The following is a 15,662-nucleotide window of genomic DNA, read 5'->3' on the forward strand; positions in this document are numbered from 1 at the left end:
ACAACTGTAGGCCTCGTCCGCCAGCCACAAAAACAGTCGACGAATTCATGCAAGAAGCCTGCACGATTGAAAAGACCCTCGACGTCCGGCAGCGACAGTACAACCGCTCTTCCTCTGCAATCTGTCCGGACACGACTACCACCACCAGAGACAACTTGCGGGAAGTGATCCGCCAAATCGTCCACGAGGAGCTACGCCGATTACTGCCATCCTCCCCGCAGTGGCAAGGAGCGACTCTCATGTACGTGGTACAGGAAGAAGTGCAACAGGCACTTGGCACCCCGACGGCAACAGAACCCCAGGCCATGACCTACGCCGCTGCAGTACGTAATCCTAAGCCCCAACGACAGCCCCCACGTCCTCTGCGAGATGAACAACTTGTTCTCGAACGCTGCCTCCCTGCCCCCGCCCGCCCAGACTATGAGACGCTCAAGCCCCAGGAAATGCGACGCCTGGAGGACTTTTGACCACCGGCCGTTGTGCTTCTATTGCGGTGAGGCCGGCCATATTCATCGTCACTGCCCGTACCGACGTATCGGTCCTCGATGATTGGCCTTGGATGCCCCACTACCACGCTTCGGCTAACGTCCGCAGGAAATCGATCAGTACCTGCGTCGAGAGGAATACACGCCGAAACGACTTTCGCGCTTACCCTAGCCGGCAACCTCGCGCTTTGCGTCGACTCGCCGCAGCTACGCAGCCGCGGTACGAGGAAGGTCTCCCAGCCCCCGTAGGGAAAACAAGGCAGCAACCTCTGGAGGTGAGGTTGCTACCGAGCGAAACGCCGAAGATCCTCCACCGACCACGCCTTTTAAAGACGCTTCACCCGCTACACCGCATGAAGGCGCAAAACTCGCTGCACCGACGCCGCACAGAATGACAACCCCGATCACGACGCGACCTGCATTCAAAACAACGCCGCCACACAGAACATCTTCAACTACACACCCCAATCGCGATTCACATACGCGACGAAGCCGTCGCCCGAAGCCGAGGCCGAATTGCAATGCAAAAGCCAGGACATCCGACTTAGAAGTGACTATCGACGAAGGGAAAGTTGCCCCTCTGGTCGACAAAGGAGCCGATTACTCGGTGATGAATGGCACATTCGTTGCGATGCTGAGAAAAGTGACAACGGCTTGGGACGGCCCACAAGTTCGTAACGCAGGGGGCCACCTCATTGCGCCATCAGGGCGAAGCACAGCCGGAGTGACTGTCAAAGGACATACCTATCCTGTGTCCTTGGTTGTGCTACCGCAGTGCTACCGCGAAGTGATCACTAGCATAGATTTCCTTAATGAGCATCAGGCAACCATCGACCTGCGATCCAAGCTGATCACAAATTCGACGGACGACGCCGTCCCTTCGATGAAAACTTTGGAAAATCACGGTGCCCTGAGTGTCCTGGACGAAGAAGTGAGCGTCCCACCCTGTTCAAGCGTTATCGTGACCGTAGGCGCCACGAAAGCCATAAACACTGAAGCCATCATCGAGGGGAACATGCAGTTGCTTCTAGACCGAGGAGTCAGCGTCGCGTTGCACATTTTTGCAGTGGCCAGGCCGCAGTACTGCTGACTAACTTCAGCGAACAATACCGGCACATTAACAGAGGAACGACGATTGCTTTCTCCGACGAAATATTAGTAGTACGAGACTCCTTGGCCCTCTGCAACTCCTCCGCCGAAGATTCGTCTGACTAGAGAACTCGTCCATTTTCTACATCAACCCAGCCTGCCCCGGAACAGACAAGACCAGATCAGCAATCTGCTTCGAAGCAACAGCGACTGTTTTTCGTCATTGCCGAAGGTCCGACAAACGCCGATTGCCAAACATCGCATTATAATCGACGAGCACGTCCGCCCTCTCCATCAAAGCCCCTACCGTGTGTCGCCGCCAGAACGACAAGCCACCTGGGATAAAGTGGAAGAAATGCTTCGCGACGACGTCATCCAGCCATCAAACAGCCTATGGGTGTCACCGGTTGTTCTAGTGAGAACGAAAGACGGCGCGCTTCGATTCTGCGTTGATTACCGTCGCCTGAACTTAACAAAGAAGGACGTCTGCCCCCTCCCCCGCATAGACAACACACTGGACCGGCTCTGCAACGCAAAGTATTTCTCATGGATTGGTCTCGAGAGCGGCTAGTGGCAAATCGAGGTATATGAAAGAGATCGCGAGAAGACCGCATTCATCACTCCGGATGGGCTGTTTGAGTACAAGGTGACGCCATTTGGCCTCTGTTCCGCATCAGCGGCGTTTCAGAGAGTAATGAATACAGTGCTGGCAGACCTGAAGTGGCAAATTTTTCTGGTATATATAGATGACGTCGGTGTCTTCGCCTCGAACTTCGAAAGCACCTCAAAAGGCTTCGAACAGTACTAGACGCCATCAAGACGCCTGGCCTAACCTTGAAAGCAGAGAAGTACCACTTTTCCTATGAGGAGCTGCTGTTTCTAGGCCACATCCTTAGCAGAGAAGGAGAACGCCCACACCCACAGAAAACAGCTGCTATTGAACAGTTTTCACCACCGACCGATAAGAAAGCAGTGCGCAGATTCCTCGGGCTTTGCGCATATTGCCGACACTTTGTGAACAACTTTTCGCGCATCGCCGAGTTGCTGACAAAACTGACGAAGGCAGACGTCCGATTTAAATGGAAACCCCCGCAAGCAGAAGCCTTCAAAGAACTTCAGCGTCGTTTACAGCCCCCACCCAACCTCTCGCATTTTGACGAAACCGCCGATACAGAAGTTCATACCGACGAAAGCAGCGTGGGCCTAGGCGCCGTCCTTGTTCAGAGAAGCGACAGGCTGGAGAAAGTCATCGCGTACGCTAGCCGTTCCCTTATGCTAACTATTCGACGACCTAGAAGGAGTGCCTTGCCATCATCTGGGCTACGTCGAATTTCCGCCCCTGCCTGTACGGACGACCGCTCAAGGAAGTCGGCCATCACCACGCGCTGTGTTGGCTTGCCAATTTTAATGACCCCTCTGGCCGCCTCCCTCAATGGAGTCTGCGCCTTCAGGAGTTTGACGTCACCGTCGTTTAAAAGCCCGGACGCTAACACTCTGACGCCAATTGCCTCTCATGAGCTCCTCTATATGCACCGCCGCCGAACGAGGATGACGACGCGTTCGTGGGACCCACAAACTCCAGCTCTTTTGCCCAGCAGCAACGCTCGGACCCCGACCTAAAACGCCTCATCGAGTACTTGCAAGGCAAAGTTTCTTCACCCCCAGCCTCATTCATGCGAGGACCTCTGTGTACAGAAAGATGACCTCATGAAAAAGAATTTCGCAACGAACAACACGGCCTACCTCCTTGTTGAACCTGCTTGTCTCCGCGAAGAAGCTCTACAGGCTTCACACGACGATCCGACAGCTGGACATCTCTGGTTTACTCGCACCCTCTGCCGCATTCAAGACAAGTATTACTGGCCCCGAGTGTCTTCCGATGTCGCACATTATGGGAAGACCTGCCGAGATTGTCAGCGACGAAAGCCCCTTCAACCCTACCAGCAGGATTTATGAACCCATTGAACCCCCTCAGGGCCCTTCCAGCACATAGGCATATACTTGCTTGGTCCTTTCCCAAAGTCAACGTCTGGAAATAAGTGGATCATCATAGCATCCGAGACTACCTGACCCGCTACGCCGAGGCAAAAGCCCTATCGAACGGAACAGCAGCAGAAGTCGCCAAAGTTTTCGTGGAGTGCATTCTTCTGCGACACGGCGCCTTCGATGATCTCATCGCGGACAAAGGAACCGCATTCACGGCGGAACTACCGCAAGCCACCCTGCGTGAATGCCAAACAAGCCAAGCTGCATACCATCCGCAGACCAACGGGCTGACCGAGCGTCAAATCACCGATATGTTCGCCATGTATGTCTAAGCCGAACAAAAGACCTGGGACGCCATCCTGCCTTACGTCGTCTTCGCCTACAACACCGCAGTGCAGGAGACCACCCAGGTGACGCCTTTTAGGCTCGTCCATGGCAGGGAGGCAACGGCAACGCTAGACGCCATGTTGCCCAACGTTACTCAAGAAGAGAACGTCGACGTCGCCGCCTACCTTCAACGCGCAGAAGAATCTCGAAGGCTTGCCCGATTATGGAGGCAAGACCAGCAGCGGACCGACGCCAGACGCTACAACCTATGTAGACGCAACGTGGAATACAAGCCAGGAGACCAAGTCTGGGTTTGGACGCCATTTCGCCGCCGTGAATTGAGTGAAAATCTTTTGCGCCGCTATTTCGACCCGCACAACGTTCTTCGTCGGCTAGGTGAACTGGATTATGAAGTCATCCCACGCAATGACTGCATCCCATCGACGCCGCGTACGACCAGAAGTTGTCCATGTCGTCCGTCTGAAGCCCTATTATGCCGCTAAAGGACGCTGCATTTCCGCACTCTGTGTTAATTTTCGCACGATAAGTTTTGTTTATTGCTAGTCTCATTATTTGTTTTATGCATCGAATCGGTGCTTCTTTGAGAGTGGAGTAATGCCGAGAATCTTTGCAGCGTTTGTTCTTTCTTCTAATCTGCCACCACGCCACTTTATCGCTTTGTTTGCGACGCAAGACGCGACTTGATTTATTTCGATTGATCGCAGCAAGGCAGAGCTGATTCTACGCTGTTCCGGAATGTTCTAGTAACTCTGCACGCTTCATGTCGAAAGTTCGCTATCAGCTTTAAATTGAGCTCGGCCGACAGCGGCGGGCATTCTGTTCGACGACCGCCGAGCACGCTTGTTGCTACGCCGCCGCCGAGTGATTCAGTCCATTGTGGGCGCAAGTCGCCCCAAATAAAGAGTTTGTTTAGCCACCATATTCGCAGTCTTTCTGCTCTCCGGAGTGCAGTTGCCACTTCGTGACAATATTGCCTTTTTCAAGAGCCCATCCAGCAACACCTCAAATGAATTTGAGCACGTTTTTCAGTGTTCTCTTCCTGCCTTGGAGGCTTCACCATAACTTTTGAGCTTCCTTTTGATAACCAGCTTCGATTCTTGGATTTAATTCTCCTAAGAAGTAAAAAAGCACATCTGTTAGAGGTATGCTCCCCGGTCACAAAAACGTCTACTCCCTTTTTATTCTGCCCACTCGAAACTCTTTAAGCGGGGTATAGCCTGTGCTGCCTTAACTAATGCTCTTTGCAGATCATGCCCGCAGCAGGTGAATTCCAGCGGTAATTCACAAGTAAGCGGCCACATTTCTGCTGAATTTCCAGAAGACCTATTGTGCAGTCTAGCGGAAAAATTGTGAAGAGAGTTTTGAGAAAACACTAGCAAAAAATGCCAAGAGTTTGACCGACCACATACAGCTATCATTCTATATGTGCATGACTTGTCGCATAGAATAGGAAAGACAGCAGGAAAAGTCGACGTACGAGTACTGTTTTCTGCGCCAAATTAAGCAGCCGCCCTATGAAAGCACGTCAACACTGACACGACTCAGAAGGCGGTGTGGAACAAGGAGTGCCAACAGCTATTTATTGCATGCAAGTCAAATGTAGTTTATGAGATTCCGCTTTCATGTGGCAGGTATTACAAAGGACAAACCGGAAGCTGCATTAATCACAGGTTGCAAAAGCACGCCAATTCACTATGTTCTACAACAGGTTCTAACCCCTCGCTTCATTGCCGCGATTGCGAGGGTTGTTTTCCTTCGAAATGACCAGCGCGGAAACAGACGGGGACACGAGAAGTAAAAACACTGACGACCGGACGGGCGCTGACTAACAGCTAGATCTTTATTTTCGAATTATGTCCCATCAACTCGCTCAATCGGCAATTTTGATTGTTTTCTTTTTTAAAATCACACGCGCGTCCTCAAAAATATCGGGACCAGCGCAAGTTGCATATATGGGAAGGTTTCATGAGGCAAATGAAATCGGATTTCTAGATAACTAGATTTTAGACGCGCGCCCTGTCGCCGGATTTTAGCTATCTTATACCTTATATCTTATATCTCTTGTTGTCAACTGTTTACTCTTGTTATGTTGGTTGTGGTTGTTTTTGTAGCTTTTGTAATTTCAAATTGTTCTCCTGAGACCCTCTTACCAGCCGGTCTGGGCACCAGCCTTTTCCTTGTCGTGCTGCGTTGGGCACCAATTCCTGCTTATAACTGTACTTTTGTTCACCTTTTTGAACCCATATATCTACTTGTGCTTCTTATAATAAAATCCGCTAGTTGTTAGCCAGGACATGTTTTGTCTCCTTTTGTCCCGCATTTTGCGCTGTTTTAAGTATGGAGGCCCAAGTACGTTAGCCTGGTCGCGACTATATTTAAAAATCGCTCGTCTTATTGACATGTTTGAACCATGCGTTTCGTTGACTTTATTCGTTAGAAAATTGGGTCGAGCATGGTTTTTCTTTGCAAACTTTCGCCCTCGGAGAGGGCAGACCACCCCCACATAAAATCACCCCTGGGATAACGTGGTCATAATGTGCAGGATACTGAAAGGTAACAGTATTTTGTTTGGTCTTCGACAAGTGTTAGTATTTTCAATGAGATTCCAATTTTAATTTAGCAGGACGATGTACTTACACCATGCCTCCTCACCTATCAAGGCGCAGTTTTCTTGTTCCTTGGCCAGCATCCTGTAGTAAAAAATTTGCAGTTGCTTAGCTCGGCTATGCAAGGATATATGTAGCGAAATCAAGTGTGAAACTCCCCGGTTGGCATTGTTCACATATTCCACAACGTATGAAGCACAGACATAAACGTCCAGTATGACCTGTAGGTCCATGTTTGATTTCAGCACCGAGGCTATTCAAGGAATGAAGGGGTCGCGTCACTCTTACGCCTATACTCTTGGCTAACGGCACGTTGTTCTTCGGTTTCTTGAGCCCGCCGCTGAAGTCTCTTGGTCGCATTCCTTCGTTCATCGCGCGTCATCTTCAGTGAAGCAGGACTCAGGTCTCTCCTCCGGCTGCTGTCGCTGCTGCTAGCGGTCGAGACACCGGACGTTAAACGTGCCTGTCTCGCGAAGCATATTCATGGCGGCGCTTAGCCAGTCGTTCGGCGCGCTGTTCATCTGTTTCCTGGGCGATTCGTTTCCTCTTCATCTTGTTCCGCTCCAGTACTACTCCAGCTTATCAGAATTGTCGCCGTCCATACTGTCGCCTCAACTGCGGTTGCGGCTCACGAAAGCTCTCCTTTTCAATCCTGTGACATCTTATCACGCATGCGACGCAGCTTTCGAAGCGAGCGGAGGCGAGCGCAACGATGAGGAACGCGGTGTCACGTCCTACCAAACGGCGGCGGCGGCGAGCGGCGCGGTTTGACATCATGCCAGATGGCGCGGTGAGCGCAGTAACCTTTCGTAGCACAGTAACATTTCGCGGCGAAGCGCGCGTTGTGACGTCACGTGCCTCGATGGAGTACCGCCACGGCTAAATCGCAAGTTTGCGACCAATAAAGCTTTCGCTTTAAAACCATGGAGGCCTCGCCTTCCAGAGAACGGGTTCCACTAGCCATGGTCTCGCCTGACGAGGGACACACCCACAGTTAGTGCCAAAAGACCGGTTTATTCCGGACCAAAACAATGCTTCATGTGAAGGAAAACAAGAAAACAGGCGGCTACACGTGAGCACGGCAGAACAAATAAACAGAGTCGAAAAAGCAGTTCAAAAGAACCGCACAGAAAATAAAGACGCGCATAAGACCAAGCGGCAGTGATGTGGGCTTGAAGCGATACTGAAACCTTGCTGCTCGCGTAGCAGCCACTCACGCCAAAAGGCTCTTCCATCCTTGCAGATCCCACTTCCATCTGCGCTCTTCATCCCGGTACGGGTCCGCCGAGCCGTCCGTGTAGTACGTCCTGCTGGCTCGTGCTGACCGCCGAATCGGTGACCACGCTTTAGCAACGCTCCCGCAGGAATCCCGCCGCGCGCCGCTTCGCTGCCCTTATCAAGGATTCACCACCGCGATCGCCACATCTGGCGAGCAAATGTTCGGTCATGCGCAGTTGCGCTGCCTGCTCGCGCATCTAGATGACTGGAAGAGAGCACGCGCATTTCAAGTGGCTAATAAAGGTGCCGTAGAGCCCTAAACCCCCCCCCCCCCCCCCCCTCACAAGACGGGACATGTCCCGGGGCATTTAAAAAGACAGAAAAGTGGTCATAAATGGGGCACAAAAACAACGGCGTGTAGTGGTTGGAGAGGTAACCATCTCGGGCGTCCGCAGACTTTGGGAAGCTCCAGACAGTTAACGGCCTGGTGGGCCATGGTAGTCTCCGCTGTTCCAGTATGAGCGTGCTATCTGCGCATTTCAAATGGCAAAAAAGGTGCTCTAGAGGCCTACAACCTCCACGTTTCTGTGGCGTTTCTACTATTTCCAACCTTGTTGTTGTGCCGTGTGCAAAATCTCAAGAAGGCGTGCTATCTGCAAAGCTTTCTTGAGCGCGCTTTTATAGGCTTGGATTAAAATAAGCCATGCTTCGATAGTCCGCGCTAATAAAGTTTTAGAAAACACTTCATCTTCACAGCATCCCCCTCTTTCCGCCACTAAATCATGAACATACCTAGTTGTTTAGTATTGTTTGTAACGCTGCAAGTGGAAAACAAACGGCGCTGCTCTATCTTATTACTGTTAACATGTTACAGGTTGCAGTTGACCAGAGTGTGGAAAAAGGAAAGGAATATCAAGCATGAATCTGTGAGAATGCTGATGTATATAGCCTTTGTAAAAGTAAGGAGCCAAAGGGCTACGAAGCCATGTAATGTGGCGCATGTAGCATCCATTGGCTTCCTAATATTCAGGGTGGTCAGGGCGAGAGTTCCTCTACATTCAAGAGGTCTGGAATGCTTGCGACGCACAACATGCCGTAGAAGCGGATTCCTTGCGACTTAAACTTTTCATAAATACTCTACTTGCGTTATGTGGAATCGCGGAAAGACACGTGACAAACAGGAACAGCAACATGGCGCGGACCCTATGAATCCTCACCCGAGCGTGCTTCACGTCCCCGCCTGGTCTAGTCACAGTCTTTGTCATTTGCATCCAGCTCGGACAGCTTCCTGCTAACGCTGTCAGCACTCTGTCATTTATCTGGTTTTGTGATAGTGTTCCCTTCTTGCACATGACGCAGTTGCTAGTATTTATACTGTAGCTGGACGGCGGACCCGTTCAGATAAATCCACAGGAGTACGCAAGCGACCAAGAGCAACACGACCGGTTGCGGGGATTCTTTTCCGCTCTCTCCTTCGCGCTCCCTGCGCACCTCCTCTTCGTCGATGCAGGGTACTCGGACGGCGGCAGGCTGTCTGCCAGACGCTCTATACCGTTACATCCTTCCACCATGGGGAGGGGACGGGGCACGGTTTAAGAAAGTCCAACGAAAGTCAGAAGTCAGTCCATGTCAATTCCGAATAGGTCAGCCGGTGGTCACGGCAGCCTCAAGTACCCTACGGGGACGTACGGAGACGTATCATTTCAGATGTGAAACCTGCTCCGGAAAGATTTGGTGCACTCCGCGCTGGCGATGCTCAGGCAGATCTTCAAGACGATAGGTCACGGGGCCGAGCCGAGCAACAGCACTGTAAGAGCCCCGGTACCGAGGAAGGTTTGATTTTATGGAGGTTTAACGTCACAAAGCGACTCAGGCTATGAGAGACGCCGTAGTGAAGGGCTCCGGAAATTTCGACCACCTGGGATTCTTTACCGTGCATTGACATCGCACAGTACATGGGCCTCTAGAATTTCGCCTCCATCGAAATTCGACCGCCGCAGCCGGGATCGAACCTGCGTATTTCGGGCCAGCAGCCGAGCGCCGTAACAACTCAGCCACCGCGGCGGCTAACGTAGTGAGGAAGGAGCTTGGCGGCACGTCCAGTGTCGCGGTGGTTGCGGTGAACAAGGACCAGCTCGTCGGGTAGAAAAGGGGGAACAGGTCGCGCCCCCACTGCTGAGGACGCCTGCGCCCGTGCATGAGCTTGTCGGAGGTTGCGCCGGGCGTCCAGGCGGGGGAGACGAGAGCAGCGGGCAGATTCTATTAAAGAGGTAGCAGGGCGGGGCAGGCCGAGCTGCGTGTCGAGAGGAATTGCGGTTGTTCGGCCGTAGACGACAGAGAACGGCGTCAACCCGTGTTGTGTCGTGCGGTTTGGTGTTGGCGGCGAACGCTGTGGCAGGAACAAAGCGGTCGCAGTTGGTGTCGGAAGGAGCCGAGTAGGCCGTCAGTATGTGAGCCAGGATACGGTTTACCCGTTCCACGAGTCCGTTGCACTGAGTGTGGTTGACGGGCGTGGTAGAGTGCCGAATGCCGAAAGAGCGGACGGCTGTCTCAAATTCTCTCGACATGAACCAGATTACCCGGTCCGTAAGAAGGCGACCCGGCACGCCGTGCTGGAAAACGAGCTGCCGCTCCACAAACAAGATGTCGTGACGAGAGGAGTAGTCGGGGACGGGCATGGCTTCAACCCACTTAGTAAAGTGGTGAACAGCAACCAAGACGCACCGGTTGCCGGCACGCGTCTTGGGAAACGAGCCCAAATGGTCTAGCCCTACCAGGTCGAAAGGCGAAGTGGGTGGCGGGACGGACTGCAGGGGTGGCTTGGGATTTACTGTACAGGTTTTCCGGTACTGGCATGTCTGGCACGACGCCACGTGTTGGCGGACCTCACTACTCATTTTGGGCCCCCAAAAGCGCTCCGCGACATGCGCAAAAGTCTTGTCGCGACCAAGGTGTCCTGCCGTGGGAGTGTCGCGTAGAACGCGCAAGACATGCGGCCGCAGAATGGCCTGAATTACGGGCAAGCACTTGGGCGGTCGACCACGGAGCCGCTTTACATGGTACAGGATACCATTCGTCAGTCGGTGGCGCGGTGCAGCTGGCGGGTGCACGTCAGGGCACAGGCTCCGAGGGTACGGATTATGGCAGCCAGTTCGGGATTACCGGCCTGTGCGGTACCCAGGTCCGTCAAAGACGTCACTGTCACATATATTAAGGAGCCTAAATTAAATTTTAAAGGCAAAAGGTGTGAAGAAGACGACGCGAATTAACCGAAGAATAAAGAAGAGGAAGAAGCATTCGGTGAGGTGGAGGGAGATGATTGGTGGAGAAGCATTCGGTGAGGTGCAGAGAGATGATTAGTGGAGAAGCATTCGGTGAGGTGGAGAGATGATTGGTGAAGAAGAGAAGAAGACGACGACAAGGCATACGTGGACTAACACCGAGGCTATAAAAGGGCGAGTGAGAGCGAGGCCCGGGGGGGGGGGGAACAGCAGAGAAGCGGAGGCTCTGCCGGGTCAGGGACACGTTGGCTGGAAGAGAGCGACGCCGGCTACTGCTCCGGTGAGCTCGCGTTCTACAACACCGCATCGTGGACTTCCTGCCGTACCTGAGCCCGTTCCGGGGAGTCAACAGAGGACGCTACCACCTGCTACGGCCAGGGGTGTCTCCAGCGCTGTTGCCACCCATCCGGGTGGTGCCCCCAACGCCAACAACACCGGCATCATCTTCACGGGCGCTTGGACCTGGAGCTTATACGACGCAGCCAGCGACGCCGCCACCAAAGCCAACAACACCGGCATCATCTCCATGGGCGCTTGGACCTCGAGCTTCTTTGAAACTTGGAAAGAATCCACTGTGGCGCAAGTAAAACCACACATACAAAGGAAAGACAAGGAGACAATGGACAACGTTGTCTTCTTGTCTTTCCTTTGTGTGTGTGGTTTTACTTGCGCCAAGGTGGATTCTTTCCAAGTTTCAAAGATGCTTAACCAACTTGCCCAGCAACATGAATTACTGAGCTGGAGCTTCTACGACGCAGCCAGCGACGCCAGCCCAAGCGCGTCGAACGCCACCAGCAACGCCAGCCCAAGCACGCCGAACGCCGCCTCGACGCCGCCTACTGGATCCATACAACGCCGCAGCCCCACCGAACCAACCGTGAGCATGAACGCCGACCACGAATAGTAGAACGCTAGTAGTAGACGCTCGTAGTAGTATGCCCGGGTCGTGTGTATTTATAGTCTTTGTGCTTTGTGTTAGTTTTGTTAGTTTTGTCTTCTAGTGTGTGTGCCACGTAGGGTGTGTTAATTGTGCGTTTGTGTGGGTACACCTGTCGCCTAGTCCATTCTTTCGGTCCGAGTGTTCTCCGGAGAGATCCGTGACAAAGATAAGTGGCGAGCCTGTGTCATGATTCATTTGCTTTTTTCTTTTTTTTGCTTTGTCTCGGATTTTTCCGATCTCTCGACGGCAGAAAGTATGGATTTGGCAAAAACCTTAGAGCTGGCGCTCAAGCTAGGGTTAAGCAAGGAAGAGGCGATGCGTCTCTGTGACGAGGAGAAAGAGGCAAAAAGGCAGAGAGAGGAAAGGGCAAGCACGCGCAGGCGCTCGTGAAGCAGAAGAGCGCCAGGGGAAAAGAGCTCGCGAGGCAGAGAGAAGAGCTCGCGAGGCGGAAGAGCGAGAAGAGAAAAGAGCTCGCGAGGCGGAAGAGCGAGAAGAGAAAAGAGCTCGTGAGGCAGAACAGGAGAAAAGAAGGATTGAACGGGAGAAAGAGTTTATTTTGTGGAAACAGGCGCATGTCGCGGGATGATATGAGGAGGCCACGGACAATGATCAGCGTTCTTTAGCGGGTACAGAATCTCCTAGATCGGCCAGAGTTTGTCCAAGGAAGCTCATGGCTCCTTTCGATGACAAAAGAGATGATCTGGGCGCATATCTGCAACGATTCGAGCGGATAGCTTTGGGGCAGGGCTGGGAGCGCAGAGAATGGGCCACGGCATTCAGCATGTGTTTAGTCGGAGAGGCGCTGAATGTGTTTGGAAGGATGCCCGCTGCTGATTCCATGGACTACGAGAAAGTCAAAAAGGCACTACTCCAAAGAATAAGGCTTACGGCAGAGGGTTTTCGTGAGAGATTTCGCACCGCGCAACCTGAGGATTCGGAAACTGCGAAGCAGTTTTCCTGCAGGCTGAACAACTATTTTGATAGGTGGCTTGATATGTCAAACACAGAAAAGAGTTTTGAAGGGGTGCGTGACAAGCTGGTCACAGAGCAATTTTTAGCGTGCTGCAGCTCAAAGCTAGCGCTATTCCTGAAAGAAAGCTGTGTTCATTGGAAGAGTTCGCAGACACTGCAGACCAATTCCTCGAGGCTCAAGGGCTAAGAAATTTCAGTAAGGCAAAGGAGGAAACCCAAAAGACCCTAGAGACAGATGCGGCAAAACCAAGAGTATATGGCGGTGCATCTAAGGCGCCAGTAAGGTGTTTTCTCTGCGGCAAGGTGGGACACCGTGCAGCTGGCTGTCGAACTAGTAGCGCTGCCCAAAAAACCCAGGTTGTGTGCCAAGGTTGTAAGAGGAGAGGTCATACTCTGGATGAGTGCCGATACAGAACGCAGTACCGAGCTGCATGCGTTGTCGACTCTAGGATAGAACTTGGCACGCCACCCGAAGCTCCACAGCTGAAAGGAGAGCAAACGCCGCCGGAAAATGAGGCAGTGAGTGGAACACCCAAGTCGAAACCAGCAATGCCAGTGGTGGTTGGGCAAATAGGGGACCGTCCTATATTGGTGCTAAGAGGCAGCGGAGCCAACACAGTCTTGGTTCGTAGAAGCCTGGTGAAGGACGAGGATCTTACAGGGGAAGCGTAGGCCGTCACTCTTGTAGATAGAACAGTGAGGTACCTTCCTGAAGCAAGGATTCTTGTGTCCATGCCATATTATACTGGGCAGGTAGTGGCAAAACGCGTCGACGAACCCATCTGCGATCTCATTTTGGGAAACAACGGGTGCAAGAAGCGTTGAAGACCCCGATCCCGAGTGGGTGGTGGTGGTGAAAACATTTATTCAGAACGCACACGAGGTGTTTGGATCAACCCGTAAGGGACCGATCCTTACAAACACTAGGTGGAGGTCTCTAGTTTGGGACCCCAGTGGCGGTAGCCGCCGCCCGGGCGCGTCCGACTAAGGCTTGTTGGGCCTGTAAGTCGTGGCAGCCGAGCAGGGTCGCCTCCCAGTCCTCCCGGGTTGGGTTGGGGATGGGGGGAATGGCCGGGTTGGAGGGGCAGGCCCACACCATGTGATAGGTGTCCGAAGACACCGCGCTACAGTGCGGGCAGTTGCCGCTAAAGGAGGGGTCGAAATGTTTTAGGGCTGCCGGGCACAGCAATGTATTGATGAAGAGGCGGAGAAGGAGCCGCTCATCCGCCTTCTTGAGGCATTTACATGGGCTAGGGTAAAGGCGATGGCTATCTTGATAGTAGGTTGCGATATTTTTGAATGTATAGACCGGATTAACATCGGGTTCCTGATCAGGTGGGGAGGAGAAAACAGCCCGGTGAGAGAGCGCGCGGGCGGCTGCGTCTGCTGCCTCGTTTCCTGCCAATCCCTGATGAGCAGGGGCCCATATGAGGTGACAGTATGCGGGGTCTGTATCCCGTATGCAATTTTGCTATATTCGATAGGCTAGGAAGGGAGTGCAGCTTTGTTCGACGTTCCGACAGGCCCCTCGCGAGTCGGTGAATATGTATTTTGAATTGGAATGTGAGGCCGCGAGAGCAATCGCGACCTCTTCTGCTTGTGTTGCACTGCGGGCTCTGAAAGTGAGGCCGTTAACTGTTTTGCTGTTGTGAACTACCGCGGCCGTGTACCATCCTCCGTGGTGAGGGCCGGAGGCGTCGACGTAGTATACACCTGTTTTGTTGCCATAATATCGGGCTAGCGCTTCCGCTCGTGCCAGGCGCCGACCATTATGGTCTTCATGTGACATGTTTGCTGGAAGAGGCCGCACGTGGAGGGCACGTCTCCACAGTTCCGGGATGTGAAACCTGTCTTCCATTGGAGGGGTGTGTTGGATATGTAGTCGAGCAAGAAGGCAGCGACCCGACTCCGTTAGCGACAAGCGCGTGTACTGGTTTGTAAGGTGCGCCTCCCGGAGCTCCCGGAAAGTATTCACCACCCCAAGGGCGATAAGCCGGCTGTTTGAAGTAGTGATGTGGAGGTCAAGGGCACGTTTAACAATTTTGCGAAGGATGACCTCAAGGGCGTCCTCCTCTTGTTTCCGTAGGTGGAGATAGGGAGTCGAATAGAGAATTAGACTAGTTACGAAGGCGTTTGCCAGCCGCAAAGCATCCTTACTTCGTAACCCTCCGCGTTTGTTGGAAACCCGGCGGACCATGCGGCCCACCTGGTCCCCCACCTTACGGAGTTTGGCCAATGTAGTGTCTGGCCGCCTGTGTTTGTGGATGTAGAGTCCGAGTACCCGTATCTCATCACTTTCGCGTATGGGACCACTCTCGAGAGAAAGAGATATTTTAGTTGTGCACTTCTGTGAGGGGCGGAGGTGCACAAATTCCGATTTTTGAGGGGAACATTGAAGACCGCAGCGGCGGGCGTAGCGGTCTGCCATCGTCGTCGCTGTTTGCAGGCTGGTTTCAATGTCCCCTGTGCTGCCCTGTGTGGCCCACAGAGTGATGTCATCGGCGTACAGGGCGTGCTGCACGCCGGCGACACCACCCAGCTGGGCCGGCAGGTGCATCATGGCCAGATTGAAGAGCAGCGGGGAGAGTACCGCCCCTTGCGGGGTTCCCCGCGTGCCAAGTAGGTAAGGACCATGCTCTCTATCTTGAATTCGAATGTAGGAATGACGATCCATTAAAAATTGGCTTATGTATCGGAATGTGTTGAGGCCACAGTCGGTGTGACTTAGGTTAGTGAG

General features: G+C 53.0%; 1 protein-coding gene across 1 annotated transcript in view; it reads left to right on the plus strand.

Moving 5' to 3' along the window:
* LOC144119395 (testis-specific serine/threonine-protein kinase 3-like) overlaps nt 1-15,662 on the plus strand; it is a 984,587-nt gene that overhangs the window by 654,290 nt on the left and 314,635 nt on the right. The window lies entirely within an intron of this gene.

The sequence above is a fragment of the Amblyomma americanum genome, chromosome 2 (genome assembly GCF_052857255.1).
Source record: "Amblyomma americanum isolate KBUSLIRL-KWMA chromosome 2, ASM5285725v1, whole genome shotgun sequence".
NCBI classification, from domain to species: Eukaryota; Metazoa; Arthropoda; class Arachnida; order Ixodida; family Ixodidae; genus Amblyomma; species Amblyomma americanum.